Raw genomic sequence first — 14,795 nt, 5'->3', positions numbered from 1 at the left:
AAGGTCTCCGGAAGCTTCGGGCGTCGCGTTCGGCGCTCTCACCGACGTATCGGTGGGGCTTCCCCGGACCTGGAGGTGGAGGCGGGTTCCCTTGGCTTGCAGCTGGGGGCCGACTGCTCTCCCTGCCTCTTCCGGGCTCTCGGGACCGCGGGCGTTGGGACAGTGACAGGGGCTGGGGAGGTGGAGGGCTGGGGGGTGTGAGGCTCCGCCGGAGGCCCGCCGGGCGCGGGAAGCCGTTAGAAGCGAGCGTCGGGCCGCGCGGAGCTTGAGTCTTGGCAGGAGCATGGCTGTCAGTGAGCGGGCGGGAGTTGGAGGCCGCCCGCCGCTTCCGCGCGGAGGCTTTCGTTAGGCGCGGGGCACCGGCCCAAGAGGTAGAGCAGGTGGACCCTTTGGCGGCATTGAACCCGGGAGCTGGTACTAGACGGCCTCTCTGGTGAGAGTAAAATCCACTGTGCCTTGGGCTTTCCTGGTGGCACAGTGGTTGAGAGTCCGCCTGCCGATGCAGGGGACGCGGGTTCGTGCCCCGGTCCGGGAGGATCCCACATGCCGCGGAGCGGCTGGGCCCATGAGCCATGGCTGCTGAGCCTGCGCGTCCGGAGCCTGTGCTCCACAGCGGGAGAGGCCACAACAGTGAGAGGCCCGCATACCGTAAAAACAAAACAAACAAACAAAAAATCCACTGTGCCCTAGTTGTGCCTTCGTGCCTGGGTGACGGTAGCGGAGCCATTAAATATTACTGAGCGCACACAGAAGTTCTCTAGATACATATATCCGAGGAAAATGGTAATCGGCGCGACCACCCAGCATTAAAGAAGAGTCTCTGGATCACTGAGACTCTTCTGAGGAAACCTACATTAAGTCATAGAAAAGGTCCAAAATGTGCAACCGTATCGCTTTTTGTGAGAAGTTTTGTTTTGCAGTGCCACGACTGGGGTTTGGGGGTGTTTTGTTTTTTCTGTTTGAGCACATAGTTATGCCGTTTGGAAATTCAGGGACTGTGGAGAGGAGGACAGGCATGCCTTAAATAGAATGAGGGCAACAGTAGAGCACTGAAAGCCCTAGGGAAGGAGACAGACTGCTTATTTCTTAAATTTATTTATTTATTTTTGGCTGCATTGAGTCTTCGTTGTTGGGTCTTTGTTGCGGTGCGCGGGCTTCTCGTTGCAGTGACTTCTCCTGTTGCAGAGCACGGGCTCTAGGCACGTGGGCTTCAGTAGTTGTGGCACGTGGGCTTAGTAGTTGTGGCTCCCGGGCTCTAGAGCGCAGGCTCAGTAGCTGTGGCGCATGGGCTTAGTTGCTCCGCGGCATGTGGGATCTTCCCGGACCAGGGCTCGAACCCGTGTCCCCTGCATTGGCAGGCGTATTCTTAACCACTGTGCCCCCAGGGAAGCCCCTAAAGTGCTTATTTTAATAGATAAAATGAAAATGTGGTCAGAGAGAATTTGTGGTAGAACCTGAGCATGCCAAGTTGCCAGGAATTTGCAAAAGCCTTTAATATACAATAATTTCCGTTGCAATAGAAAAACTTTATACAGTTACTGATGTACCAACTTATGTTAGCCAGGGGGAAAAAGTTTACACACCTGGTTGAATGTGTTTGCCAATTATATTTATTCAGTTTCCTGTTACAAAACCAGAACATGGCCTGGAAAATCCTCTTTGTTTACCTGTGACATTATTTCCATGAAGAGTAATCATCCCAGAAACTATTAGAGGCCCTTGGAATATATTCATCTGACCTATTCTACCTACCCCATTTAAAGGATAGCATCTGAAGATTTAATAGCAAAAAGCAGCTGAAGCATTCCAAGCTGGATAATCAGGTAATTTCTAAGGATGGTGAATAAAAGCATCAATGTCTCTGCATCCCAAGACCCGTGCTCTCTCTTTGTTGTATTCTGGCTTTTTTGGTTTAGCTCGTGCTAAACTGCATTAGAAATTATTTTTCTTGTCTATTTATCCGATCCTTTTCATATTTCACATCCTAGCTCAAAAGTCTCATCTCTGTGAAGCTTTTCCCGCTTACTTCAGCTCAGAACGTTCTTGATTTATTCTAAATCTAATACGCTTTTTGGGGTATTGCTCATTGGGCTTTGGAATACTGTCTTTGCTGTTTAAGTTTCATGGTTATGTGCTGTGCCTTCCAACTAGATTGTCAACTCTTGACTACTGACTGAGAGCTCATTGTTACTCAGCAAACGATGAATAAATGAGTGAGAAATTTCTTGTGTAAGCCTTGTCAATTTGAACCCTTTGCCAGTTATACACAGGTCAGCACCACTGAGTTGGAAAAATCACTGTAGACACTTGACATTGTTATGAAGAGTTTTATGTTTTCAATCTGCAGTTTGAGAGGCTACATGTGTGACTGAAGTGTATGTCACTCCTCTTAATTGAATAACCCCAGAACCACCAGGTTTGATGCTTGAAGGAGAGTCTGCTGTTGGGAAGAGTAGATGGATTATACAGCCCTGTTTTCTGAGAATTCACTTTGTTCTTGGAGTTTCTCACTACTTGCTGCCACTACCGCTTGGCCTCAAAGTATAAGCATGTTAACCCTTCTTTCCTTAATACTTCAAAGCTGAGGAGAGACTGAATTTGGATCCTTTAGCAGTACCACTGGAATATTATACATAGTTTAGGGTAAGATGGGTATTTAAAAGTACTTTCCTAATAGAAAAAACTGAATGGATATTAAAAACATAAAATAAGGGTAATCTTATGTACAAAATATAACTACTCACGTTCAACTTTTGTTTACTACAGAGATGCCACCTCCCTGTGGCAAAGGCCATTTTTTAACTGGTCTTCCCAAGGAATAGCTCCTAGACAGCTTCACTCTTTAAGTTCTGGCCTGAGCACAGAGGACAGGAGAGTTCATTTGCTTGCCTATATAAGGGTTTCTCAACCTTAGCACTACTAACATTTTGAGCCAGATAATTCTTTTTTTTTTTTTAATTGAAGTATAGTTGATTTACATTATTATGTTAGTTTCAGGTGTATAGCATAGTGATTCAGTATTTTTGCAGATTGAACTCCATTATAGGTTATTGCAAGGTAATAGCTATAATTTCCTGTGCTATACAGTCTATCCCTCTTGCTTATCTATTTTATACATAGTAGTTTGTTAATCCATACCTCTAATTTCTCCCTCTCCCTTTTGGTATCCACAGGTTTGTTTTCTGTATCTGTGAGTCTCTTTCTGTTTTGGATATACAGTCATTTGTATTAATTTTTAGATTCCACATATAAGTGATATCATATAGTATTTGTCTTTTTCTGTAAGCCAGACACGTAATTCTTTGTTGTGGGCAGCTGTGCTGTGCATTGTAAGATGTTTAGTAGCATACTTGGCTTCTACCCACTACCTGCCAGCAGTACTCCACCCCTAGTTGTAACAACCCAAACCATCTCTAAACATTGCCAAATGCCCCTGGGGGGGTAAAATTATGTCCCCTCCCCCCTTTCATTGAGAATCACTGGCCTATATAAGGGCTCTTCTGACAATTCTGGTTTCCTGTCCATCCCATTTGACAGCAGGAATCATCTCTCCCTTAAAGACAGAACTCCAGTTCCCCAGAGAAGAACAGCTTTGGTCTTGTTGGCCTCCACCAGGTTACCGTATCACTGGTTAATGGTAACCCCAAATATCTTACGAGAGATACTACATTATAAATAACAAGGACTTTAATTTTAGTACCTAAACAGCAAATTACCATCAACATTTTATAGGTAAGTTTACTGAGTTTCAGAATTCTTCAAGTCATATCTTCATAAGTAGGGTCATTGAGGATTTATGAAAGTTAACTATGTATTATGTATATAGCACTGTGCTAGTGATTGGGGCAGGGGAGAAGACTTCAAAAATTCTAGATGTGTTCAAGTGTGGAGGCAGACTAGGAGCTAGGATGGAAGGCCTTCTTGTAGTGGACAGTAAAGATGAGTGTGCCTCTGGTAGTGGCATTCTAGATAATAAACTCAAATTATGAGTAAGCAAGACTTACAAATATTTGATATATGTGCAAAGTGCAGTCGCAGTGGCCTCTGTTGTTTGCTTTCTCATTCTCTTTCTCCCTCCTCACCTTTAGAATGTTTGATTATATAGCATTCCCAGTATTTGACATATCAAAGGCAAGCTACAGACAGTAATTTTTAAGAGGATCTAAAGTAGGAGATTTAAATATTAAACTTTCTAACTTACAGGTAGAGAAGGTACTTTTTTAATGTGCATGTTTATAAAAATTTATTTTTAAAATAAATCACAGAAGAATCTCAATTTTAAGTTATACTCTCTGATACCAGAGCAATGAAAACATAAGGTTTTTTTTTTTTTAATTTTAAGTAAAAGGATGAAAAAATCCATCTACTGTACTTGGAAGCTAAGAGGAAAATCTCTTATATAATTCTCGTTCAAGGAGAAAATCACAGTTGCTGATTTACAAAGTATTTAGAAATTAATGACAATGAGAACAATAAAATTGAAACATAAAGATTCAGCTGAAGTAGTATATAAAGGAAAATCACAGATCAATATTTTAATATTAACCAATATAGAATGAATTAAAATATACCAAATGGTCTACCTATCACTTATACAGTACTTAATGTGTCAGACAATGTTGTGTTCTGAAAAAATTTACTCATTTAATCTTCACAATATACCTATGAAGCAAGTAATAGTTTCCCTCTTTTACATATAAAGAACCAAAGCTCAGAGAGGTTAAGTGTCTTTCTGAAGTTTATTCAGCTAATAAGTGGTAAAGTCAATAATCAAACCCAATCTTTGAACCACTACACTATACTGCCTCTTACCTTAAATGAGAAAAACACATAAAGTTTTAAGGAAAAGCAGGTAAAATAATTAATAAAGCAATGAATTAGAATCCAGAAATACAGATCAAAAAAGGAAAGAGCTGGTTGTTTGAAATGATCAATAAAATAAATATGGCAAAATAAAAATAGCAAAGATTTTTAAACAGGAGAGATGATGTTAGAAATTAAAAAGATATATTCAGATACAAAGGGAATTTTAAATATGAGCGAATACTATGTGTAAGTCCACATATTCATAGAAATATTTTATTGCGCACCTACCACATAACAGGCAGGCCCTGTACATGTCACTAAGGATACGGTGGTTAGCAAAAAGATGCAATTTGTGGAATTTGCTTGACAGGATACCAGAGAAGAAGGAATTTACTCCAAGAAGATTTACAGAAGTCTTGAGTCTTTGGCTGACTGCTAATCTGAGCATGTGTAGAGTAATACTCCACAAGGCCAAGCAAAGATCAACTACCGAGGAAAGAACAATTACCCGGGAGCTGTAAATTGAAAAATTCCCAGAGCTCATAAAGGACCGAACAACTTCAGAGTTACCAGCTGGAGTAAAGACCTCATTGAACATCTGAGGAATTCAGTAGAGACACCTGAAGGCTTATGCCTTTAGTAATAGGGCTACCCTAGCCCTAGATTAAAAGCTACTCTCGGTTTAACCTAACAACGTTTAAAAACAAGCCTTGAAAGGATAAAGCTGATCCACAATAACTTAACTTCCTGCCAAAACAAGACTCAATACTTAAATACACACACACAAAATTAAGACAGTCAGCAATATAATGTTCACAACGACCAATATACAATAAAAAATTACTAGATATGTGAAACTTCAGCAAAATTTGATCCATAACTGGGAGAAAAATCAGTTAACAGACCAAAGATGACAGAGATCAAAGAATTAGCAATAGGACCTTTAAAAAGGGCTGACAAGTAAATGTGAACATTATGATAAAAATGGAAGATATGTAAATGAATGAAATGCAACTTCTGGAGATGAAAAATACAGTATCTGAAAATTTAAAAAATCAATGTAGAAGCTTAACAGCAAATCGGACACTGTAGAAGACTGGTGGGAGAGTGAGTCAAGATGGCGCTGTGGGAAGACGTGGAGTTAGCATCTCCCCACAACTAGGGCGCCTGCCAGCCGCTGTTGGGGGACTCTGATGCCCAAGGAGATGGGAGGAACCCCAGAGTGAACTGATAGGACGTAGTGGGGCTGAGGGGAGAGGAGAAGTGGAAACCAGACAAGATCAGCGCCCCTGAGGCTGGGGAGATCAGGAGAGAGAAAACTACTAGAACTAATCAATGAATTTGGCAAGGTTTCAGGATACATAATTAATGCACAGAAATCTCTGGCATTCCTATACACTAACAACAAAAAATCAGAAAGAGAAATTAAGGAAACACTCGCATTTACCATAGCAACAAAAAGAGTAAAATACCTAGGAATAACCAGCCTAAGGAGGCAAAAGACTTGTACTCAGAAAACTATAAAACACTGATGAAAGAAATCAAAGATGACATAAACAAATGGAGAAATATACCATGTTCTTGGATTGGAAGAATCAATATTGTGGAAATGACTGTACTACCCAAAGCAATCTACAGATTCAGTGCAATCCCTATCAAACTACTAATGGTATTCTTCACAGAATTAGAGCAAAAGATTTTACAATTTGTATGGAAACACAAAAGATCCCGAATAGCCAAAGCAATCTTGAGAAGGAAAAACCGAGTTGGGGTAATCAGGCTCCCTGACTTCAAACTATACCACAAAGCTACAGTAATCAAGACAGTGTGGTACTGACACAAAAACAGACATATAGATCAGTGGTATAGGATAGAATGCCCAGAGATAAACCCACGAACATATGGGCACCTAATTTAAGACAAAGGAGGCAAGAACATACAATGTAGAAAAGTCAGCCTCTTCAATAAGTGGTGCTGGGAAAACTAGACAGCTACATGTAAAAGAATGAAATAACACTCCCTAACACCATACACAAAAATAAACTCCAAATGGATTAAAGACTTAAATGTAAGACCAGACACTATAAAACTTTTAGAGGAAAACATAGGAAAATCACTCCTTGACATAAACCACAGCAAGATATTTTTTGACCCAGCTTCTAGAGTAACAGAAATAAAAAAAATAAACAAATGGGACTTAATTAAACTTAAAAGCTTTTGCACAGCAAAAGAAACCATAAACAAGACAAAAAGACAACCCTCAGAATGGGGGAAAATATTTGCAAATGAAACAACAGACAAAGGATTAATCTCCAAAATATACAAACAGGTCATGGAGCTCAATATCAAAGAAACAAACAATCCAGCTAAAAAATGGGTGGAAGACCTAAATAGACATTTCACCAAGGAAGACATACAGATGGCCAAGAGGCACACGAAAAGATGCTCAACATCACTAATTATTAGAAATGCATATCAAAACTACAATGAGGTATCACCTCACTCTGGTTAGAATGGCCATTATCAAAAAAGCTAGAAACAGTAAATGCTGGAAAGCATGTGGTGAAAAGGGAACCCTCCTACACTGTTGGTGGGAATGTAAATTGATACAACCACTATGGAAAACAGTATGGAGGTTCCTTAAAAAACTAAAAATAGAACTACCATATGACCCAGCAATCCCACTACTGGGCGTATACCCTGAGAAAACCATAATTCAAAAAGAGACATGTAGGGGCTTCCCTGGTGGCGCAGTGGTTAAGAATCCGCCTGCCAGTGCAGGGGACATGGGTTCGAGCCCTGGTCCGGGAAGATCCCACATGCTGCAGAGCAGCTAAGCCCATGCGCCACAACTACTGAGCCTGTGCTCTAGAGCCCGTTAGCCACAACTACTGAGCCCGCATGGCACAACTACTGAAGCCTGCGTGCCTAGAACCCATGCTCCGCAACAAGAGAAGCCACTGCAATGAGAAGCCCACGCACCGCAACGAAGAGTAGCCCCTGCTCACTGCAACTAGAGAAAGCCCACGCACAGCAACGAAGAGCCAATGCAGCCAAAAATAAATAAAACAAATTTTAAAAAATAATAAAAGAGTCATGTACCACAATGTTCATTGCAGCTCTATTTACAATAGCCAGGACATGGAAGCAACCTAAGTGTCCATCGACAGATGAATGGATAAAGAAGATGTGGCACATATATACAATGGAATATTACTCAGCCATAAAAAGAAATGAAACTGAGTTATTTGTGGTGAGGTGGATGGACCTAGAGTCTGTCATACCGAGCGAAGTTAAGTCAGAAAGAGAAAAACAGATACTGTATGCTAACACATATATATGGAATCTAAGAAAAAAAAAAAAGGTACTAATGAACCTAGTTGCAGGGCAGGAATAAAGAAGTAGACATAGAGAGTGGACTTGATGACATGAGGTGAAAGGGCGAAGCTGGGGCAAAGTGAGAGTAGCATCAGCATACATACACTACCGAATGTAAAATAGCTGGCTGGTGGGAAGCAGCAGCATAGCACAGGGAGATCAGCTCTGTGCTCTGCGATGACCTAGAGGGAAGGGATATGGGGATATGTGTATGCATATGGCTGATTCGCTTTGCTGTGCAACAGAAACTAACATGGTATGGTGAAGCAATTATACTCCAGTAAAGACCTATTTTTAAAATAATTGCTGGACTTGAAAGCAGCAACAGAAGCTATTCAAATTATAGCACACAGAAAAAAAGAGTTTCAGTTTCCTGGGGAACAATAAATATGAAGTGCTCTGGGCTTCCCGGGTGGCGCAGTGGTTGAGAGTCCACCTGCCGATGCAGGGGACGTGCGTTCGTGCCCAAGTCCGGGAAGATCCCACGTGCCGCGGAATGGCTGGGCCCGTGAGCCATGGCCGCTGGGCCTGCGCATCCGGAGCCTGTGCTCTGCAACGGGAGAGGGCACAACAGTGAGAGGCCCGCATACGGCAAAAAAAAAAAAAAAAAAAATCAGCAACGATATAGAGGACTCGAACAATTTTATCAACCAACTTGACCTACTTGATATTCACAGAGCACTACATCAAACAGTGGCAGAGTACACATTTATTTCAAAATGCATATGGAACATTCACCAACATAGACCAAAAACTGGGAGATAGTTCTGAAAATTCTCAGTAAATTTAGAAATGACTGAAAGTATCAGCCAAGGTCAATCAGAAAATAGAAACCACAGTGATCCGACCATGCAACGTTTAATATAGAGAATTATTAACTGTGATGGGATTGGGGCAACAAGGGGTTAGCTAGTAGAAAGCGAAGAGAACTGTAAATATAGGAATATCAGATATAAGAAGCAATTACTACCCCTAGGGCTGAGATAGATTCCCCAAGGTACCCCGGGCCCTGCCCCCAGCTGCAGCCTGAGATCTAGACCTCGTTAGAGAGGGCAAGGCCATGGCTTACTGACTGGCAGGGAATTTGCTTCGGTTGTGTGCCAGTGAAGCATGCTAGAAATCCACCTTCTGGAATTTACTGAAAATTTACCCTCCAGGGTACCAGAGAAAGCTGTTCATGGGTCGGTGTCTTGTGGGAGCCACTCTGCTCCAGAAGTCTGAAGGTGGATCTGGGGAAGCTGCTGGGTGCTGGGAAATTGCCCAGAATGCAGGAGCCTGGTGCTGGGGAAGCCCCTTCACTGTAGGAGCCAGGCACTGAGAAGCTATCTGTAGTGCAGCAGCCAGGGAAAGGCAAAGCACTGCAGGACAGGGGGTGCGAGAGAAGCTATGTGTGTGTCAAGTGTCAGGCAAGAAAGCAAGCAAGAACTAAGAAGGAAAAGTCTTTCCAGCACCTTCTACTGACATAACATCGTGCCATCTGGCAAAGGAAAAATATTCAAAGAGCACAGTTCCCGTTTTAGAGCAGGCAATGGATCTAGGAGAGAAAAGAATTCTTAATAAATTGCTTAAAGGAGAAAAATCTTATCTGTCATCATCTCTACAGATACTGAAAAGGCATTTGATACAAAATTTAACATCCATTTTTAATTTAAAAATCTTTGGTAAATTAGGAATAGGATACTTCCTTTACAAATAAAGAATATCGAATATCTTCTTCCAGAAGCATGGCTGGTAAGGCTCTTTGAGGGGTCCTGCTCTGGCAGAATGGGTATAATCTACACGTGATATGCTCTATAAGGCACACACCCTTAGCCCAGGCTGATCAGCAAGCAGATAGGAGGACATATCAGGATAAGTCCTGTCCACAGCTGCAATCTTGATACACAGCCCTGGACCAGCTGCCAAGTGGAAAGCCGTGCATGGGACTCCCTCCCTGAAACAAGACTCCCTATGGGAGCTGAATTAATTTTAAGTCTGTGTTGAGCCTATGAGCAGAAACAGAAGCAAAACTTCTCTGGAAGGAAACATCCCCAATTTAGGTCACGAGGACTCCCAAGATTAAGGTCAGGCAATGAGCTCACAGTCAAAGAACTTACAAGCACCAAGAAGCCAAACTTCTGTGAGTATCTGCAGAAATAATATTCAACAGATACAGAACTCCAAGGACCATAGTAGTGGAGCTGATAGCGTATAGAACAACTGTACTCCAAATGTTAAAAATAAAGTAAAGGATGTAATGACAAAAGATGAGCAAGGCCTAATGAATAGGCAGAGGGGGAGGCAGGTGGGAGAGGGTAGACTTTCTACACATGAGAAGTGTAATTGTTGTAATGACAAAACTCAGTGCAAAGATTAAAGAAAAAATGAGATGCAAATGAAAAGAAAGTTAATAAATGAGAAGATTTATCTGAAGAAATTATCTAGGGTATACTACAGAGAGGCAAGGAACTAAAAATATGAAAGAGATAATTAAGAGATGGACACTCGGATGAGAGAGCCTGTCATATAACTAATCGTAATCTCAGAAGGACAGAATAGAATAAAGGAGAAGCAATATTCTCCCCCAACATTTTATAAAACATTTTAAACATACAGAAAAGTTGAAAGAATTGTGGAGTGAACACTCATCCCCAACTAAATTCTAGAATTAACATTTTGTTACATTTGCTATATCACTTATCTGTCCATTCTTTTACCCATCCATCAATGCATTCTCTTTTTTTGATGCATTTTAGAGTAAGTTGTAGACCTCACCTCTAAAGATTTCAAGGCGTTTCCATTAACTAGTGTTCAATACTGTTTTATAGTTCTTTTTTCCCACCTAGGTAAAATTTACATACAGTAAAATGCACAAATCTTAAATGCATCATTCAGTGAGTTTTTACAAGTGCATATATGGGTATAACACAAACTCCTATTAAAAAATAGAACATATCCATCACCCCAGAAAGTTCCCTCATGCCTCTTGTCAGTCAGTCAGTCCCTGCCCCTTACCTCCCACTGGTTACAAATGTTCTAAATGAGATGCAATATTTAAAGAAATAGTACTATGACTTTTGCAGAAAGGATGAAAAACAGGTACCTGCAGTTTTAAGAATCACAACATAACCGGACTTCCCTGGCGGCGCAGTCATTAAGAATCCACCTGCCAATGCAGAGGACACGGGTTCGATCTCTGGTCCGGGAAGATCCCACATGCCGCTGAGCAACTAAGCCCATGCGCCACAAATACTGAGCCCACGAGTCGCAACTACTGAAGGCCACACGCCTAGAGCCTGTGCTCCACAACGAAGTGCCGCAACTAGAGAAAGCCGCCGTGCAGCAATGAAGACCCAATGCAGCCAAAAATAAATAAAATAAATAAATTTTTTAAAAAAGAACTAGAAAAAGTATCTTTTTTTTAAAAAAAAAGAATCACAACATAACCAAAGCAGGGTAAATAAAAAGAAATGCATAATGACACATAGTAAAGAAACCTAAGAACTCACAGCAAAAGATCATAAAAGCAGCCAAAGAGAAAGGACAGATCAGAACAATTAAAATGACAACGGATTTCTCATCAGCATCAATAGAAGCCAAAAGTTAATGGAATAATATCTTTCAAGTGCTGAAAGTGAGCTAGAATTGTGTACTCACCCAAACTATTGTTCAAGAACAAGAGTAAAAAAGAAACATTTAAGTTAAATGAGAACTGAGAGTTTACCTCAGAGACCTGCATTAAAGGAACTCCTAAATGATATATGAGAAGCAGTATTTCAAACAGGTTAAGAATATTTAAAGTCTGCTTGGTTTGAATCCCTGTTCTGCCATTTGCTAGTTGTGGGATATTAGGCAAGTGAGTTAACATCTCTGTGCTTCAGTTTTCTCGTTTGTAAAATGTTGACAATAATATGTATAGCTGATTCACTTTGTTGTAAAGCAGAAACTAACACACCATTGTAAAGCAATTATACTCCAATAAAGATGTTAAAAATAAATAAATAAATAAAATAAAATGTTGACAATAATAGTATATACCTCATGGAATTGTTATGAGGATTAGATGAATTAGTAGAAAGTAGAAGTTAGGGACTTCCCTGGTGGCCCAGTGGATAAGACACCACGCTCCCAATGCAGGGGGCCCGGGTTTGATCCCTGGTCAGGGAACTAGATCTCACATGCATGCTGCAACTAAGAGTTCCCGTGCCACAATTAAGGAGCCCGTCTGCCGCAAGTAAGACACAGTGCAACCAAATAAATATTTTTTAAAAACCCATAATAATACCATAATCCAAATTAAAAAAAGAAAATAGAACTTAAAACCTGGCATAAAGTAAGTGCTTTGTAAGTGAGAGCTTTTTAAAAAAATTTACAAAGAAATTATCCTAGAAGAATGGTCTGAGGTGCAAGATAGAATGGTGAGTGAATCAAAAGGTAAACAAACTTGTCAACTAAACATTGTCTAAAAAAATGTCTGATTTGTGAGGTTTAAAAAAATGTACAGAACTAATACCTTGAATAACACTAGCATGTAGGCATTGAGAGGAGGAGTAGTCATTTTGTTTAGAAGACGGGTTAATATACTGTTTACATTTTGTTAAGTTAGAGGTACAAGAAAACTTCTAGAAAGTACAAATATAGTATATGAATTCCAAATAAAGGGAGAAATGGAATTTTAAAACTCTGAACAAAAGTTAATTTTTAAAAAAATACCTCCAAAAGGGTGAAAAAGTGGCTCCGAAAAAGCAAGGTAAACATAAACAAAAACGATGTTGAAATAAGTTCAAATACATCGAAAATCAAAATAAATATATATGTATTAAAACTACCAGTTAAAACATAGAAATTGAAATAAAAAGAAAAACCTAGCTAGATGCCATGTATAAAACACTCAGTTCCTCTGGGAATTTGTTCCAGGACCCCTGAGGATACCAAAATCCATAAATGATCAGAGACCTTATATAAAATGGGGTAGTATTTGCATATAACTTACACACATCCTCCCATATACTTTAAATCATCTCCAGATTATGTATAATACCTAATACAATGTAAATCCTATGTAAATAGTTGTTAGCACATGACAAATTCAAGTTTTGCTTTTTGGAACTTTCTGGAATTTTTTTCCAAATATTTTCCATCTGAGATTGGTTGACTCCATGGATGCAGAACCCTCAGATAGGGAGGGCTGACAGTATATATGGGGAAATGGTTTTTCAGGCAAAGGGAAAAGCAACTGCAAAGTCCTAGAGGCAAAAACAAGGTTCAAGGAATGCAAATATTTAAACTTTTTAAATCTGCTTAGAATCAATTTTTTCCCCATTTCAAGTGAAATATAGAACGCTTACCACCACATAGGCCCATTTATCCTCTCCCCTTTATGTTCTAGTTGTCATCAAGTACATCTACATGTGTCAAAACCCCCCTCAGACAATGTTGTAATTTTTGCCTTTAACATCAAACATACTTTATGAATTCAAGAGAGTAGTCTACCATATTTATACAGGTATTTACCATTCCTGGTGCTCTTTCTTCATTCCTGATGTTCCAGTTTCCTTCTAGTATCATTTCTCTTCTGTCTAAAGAATTTCTTTTAGCAATTCTTTTAGAACAGACCTGCTAGCAGTGAGTTCTTTTATTTTTTCTTCATCTGAGAATGCCATTATTTCACCTTAATTTCTGAAAGATATTTTTACTGCATATACTATTACGTGTTGACCATTCTTTTCTTTCAGCACTTTAAAAATGTTGTGTCCCTTCCTTCCAGACTGCATGGTAACTCAAATTGTTGTTATTCTGTAGGTAATATGTTGCATTTCTCTGGCTGCTTTCAAGATTTTTTTCTTTGTCTTTATTTTTCAGCATTATGATGATGATGTTTCTGGGCACAGACTTCTTTGTGTTCATTATGTTTGGACTTTGTTGAGCTTTTTGAATCTGTAGGTTTGTGTCTTTTGCCAAACATGAGACTCTTCATTCATTATTTATTCAAAAAATTTTCAACACCTTTTGTTATTATCCCGCAGGTCCCTGAGATTCTATTCATTGTTTATCCAATTTTTTTTTCTCTGTTGTTCAGGTTGGATACTTTGTATTGATCTGTTTTCAACTTCACTGATACTTTTCTCTGTCATCTTCTTGGCTACTGAGACCATCCAATGAATTTTTATAATTTTGGCTACTATATTTTTCAATTCCAAACTAAACATATGTTTCTTCTTTATATTTTCTATTTCTTTGCTGATACTATATATTTTTCCATTGGTTTCAAAAGTGCTTTTGATTGCTTGTTAAGATAATTTTTATAATAGCCTTGAGAACTTTGAAGGGCCTGGGATTTTACCTTACTTGCAAGTTAACACGTTGGGCTGCCAGTTTAATGGATAGTGGCAGAAGTTGTGAGTCTCCTGGGTCAGAGACAAAGGACCATTTATTGCCTAGAGCAGTAGCAGGAAGTAGAATATCAACATTTATGCCAGTTTCCTGAGCCCCAGGTCCCACCCAGTAATGCCAGGAGGACCAGGTGATACCTGCACATGCAGTGAGTTTCATTATAGGAGAGGAACTTGATGGGAAACTCCAGTTTGTAATGAGGGACTAGCAAACCTATCCAACTGTGCCCTGGAGAGAGA

General features: G+C 39.9%; 1 long non-coding RNA gene across 1 annotated transcript; it reads left to right on the top strand.

Moving 5' to 3' along the window:
- Nucleotides 1-91: 91 nt before the first annotated feature.
- Nucleotides 92-2,223, top strand: LOC117199565 (uncharacterized). The gene is made up of 2 exons (XR_004480817.2): nucleotides 92-1,823; nucleotides 2,152-2,223. It is a non-coding gene; the product is annotated as an uncharacterized LOC117199565 (long non-coding RNA).
- The last annotated feature ends 12,572 nt before the right edge of the window (nucleotides 2,224-14,795 follow it).

Source organism: Orcinus orca, chromosome 4, assembly GCF_937001465.1.
Source record: "Orcinus orca chromosome 4, mOrcOrc1.1, whole genome shotgun sequence".
NCBI classification, from domain to species: domain Eukaryota; kingdom Metazoa; phylum Chordata; class Mammalia; order Artiodactyla; family Delphinidae; genus Orcinus; species Orcinus orca.
The sequence above is the reverse complement of the archived record's forward strand: the minus strand, read 5'-3'. Positions and strand labels throughout refer to the sequence as shown.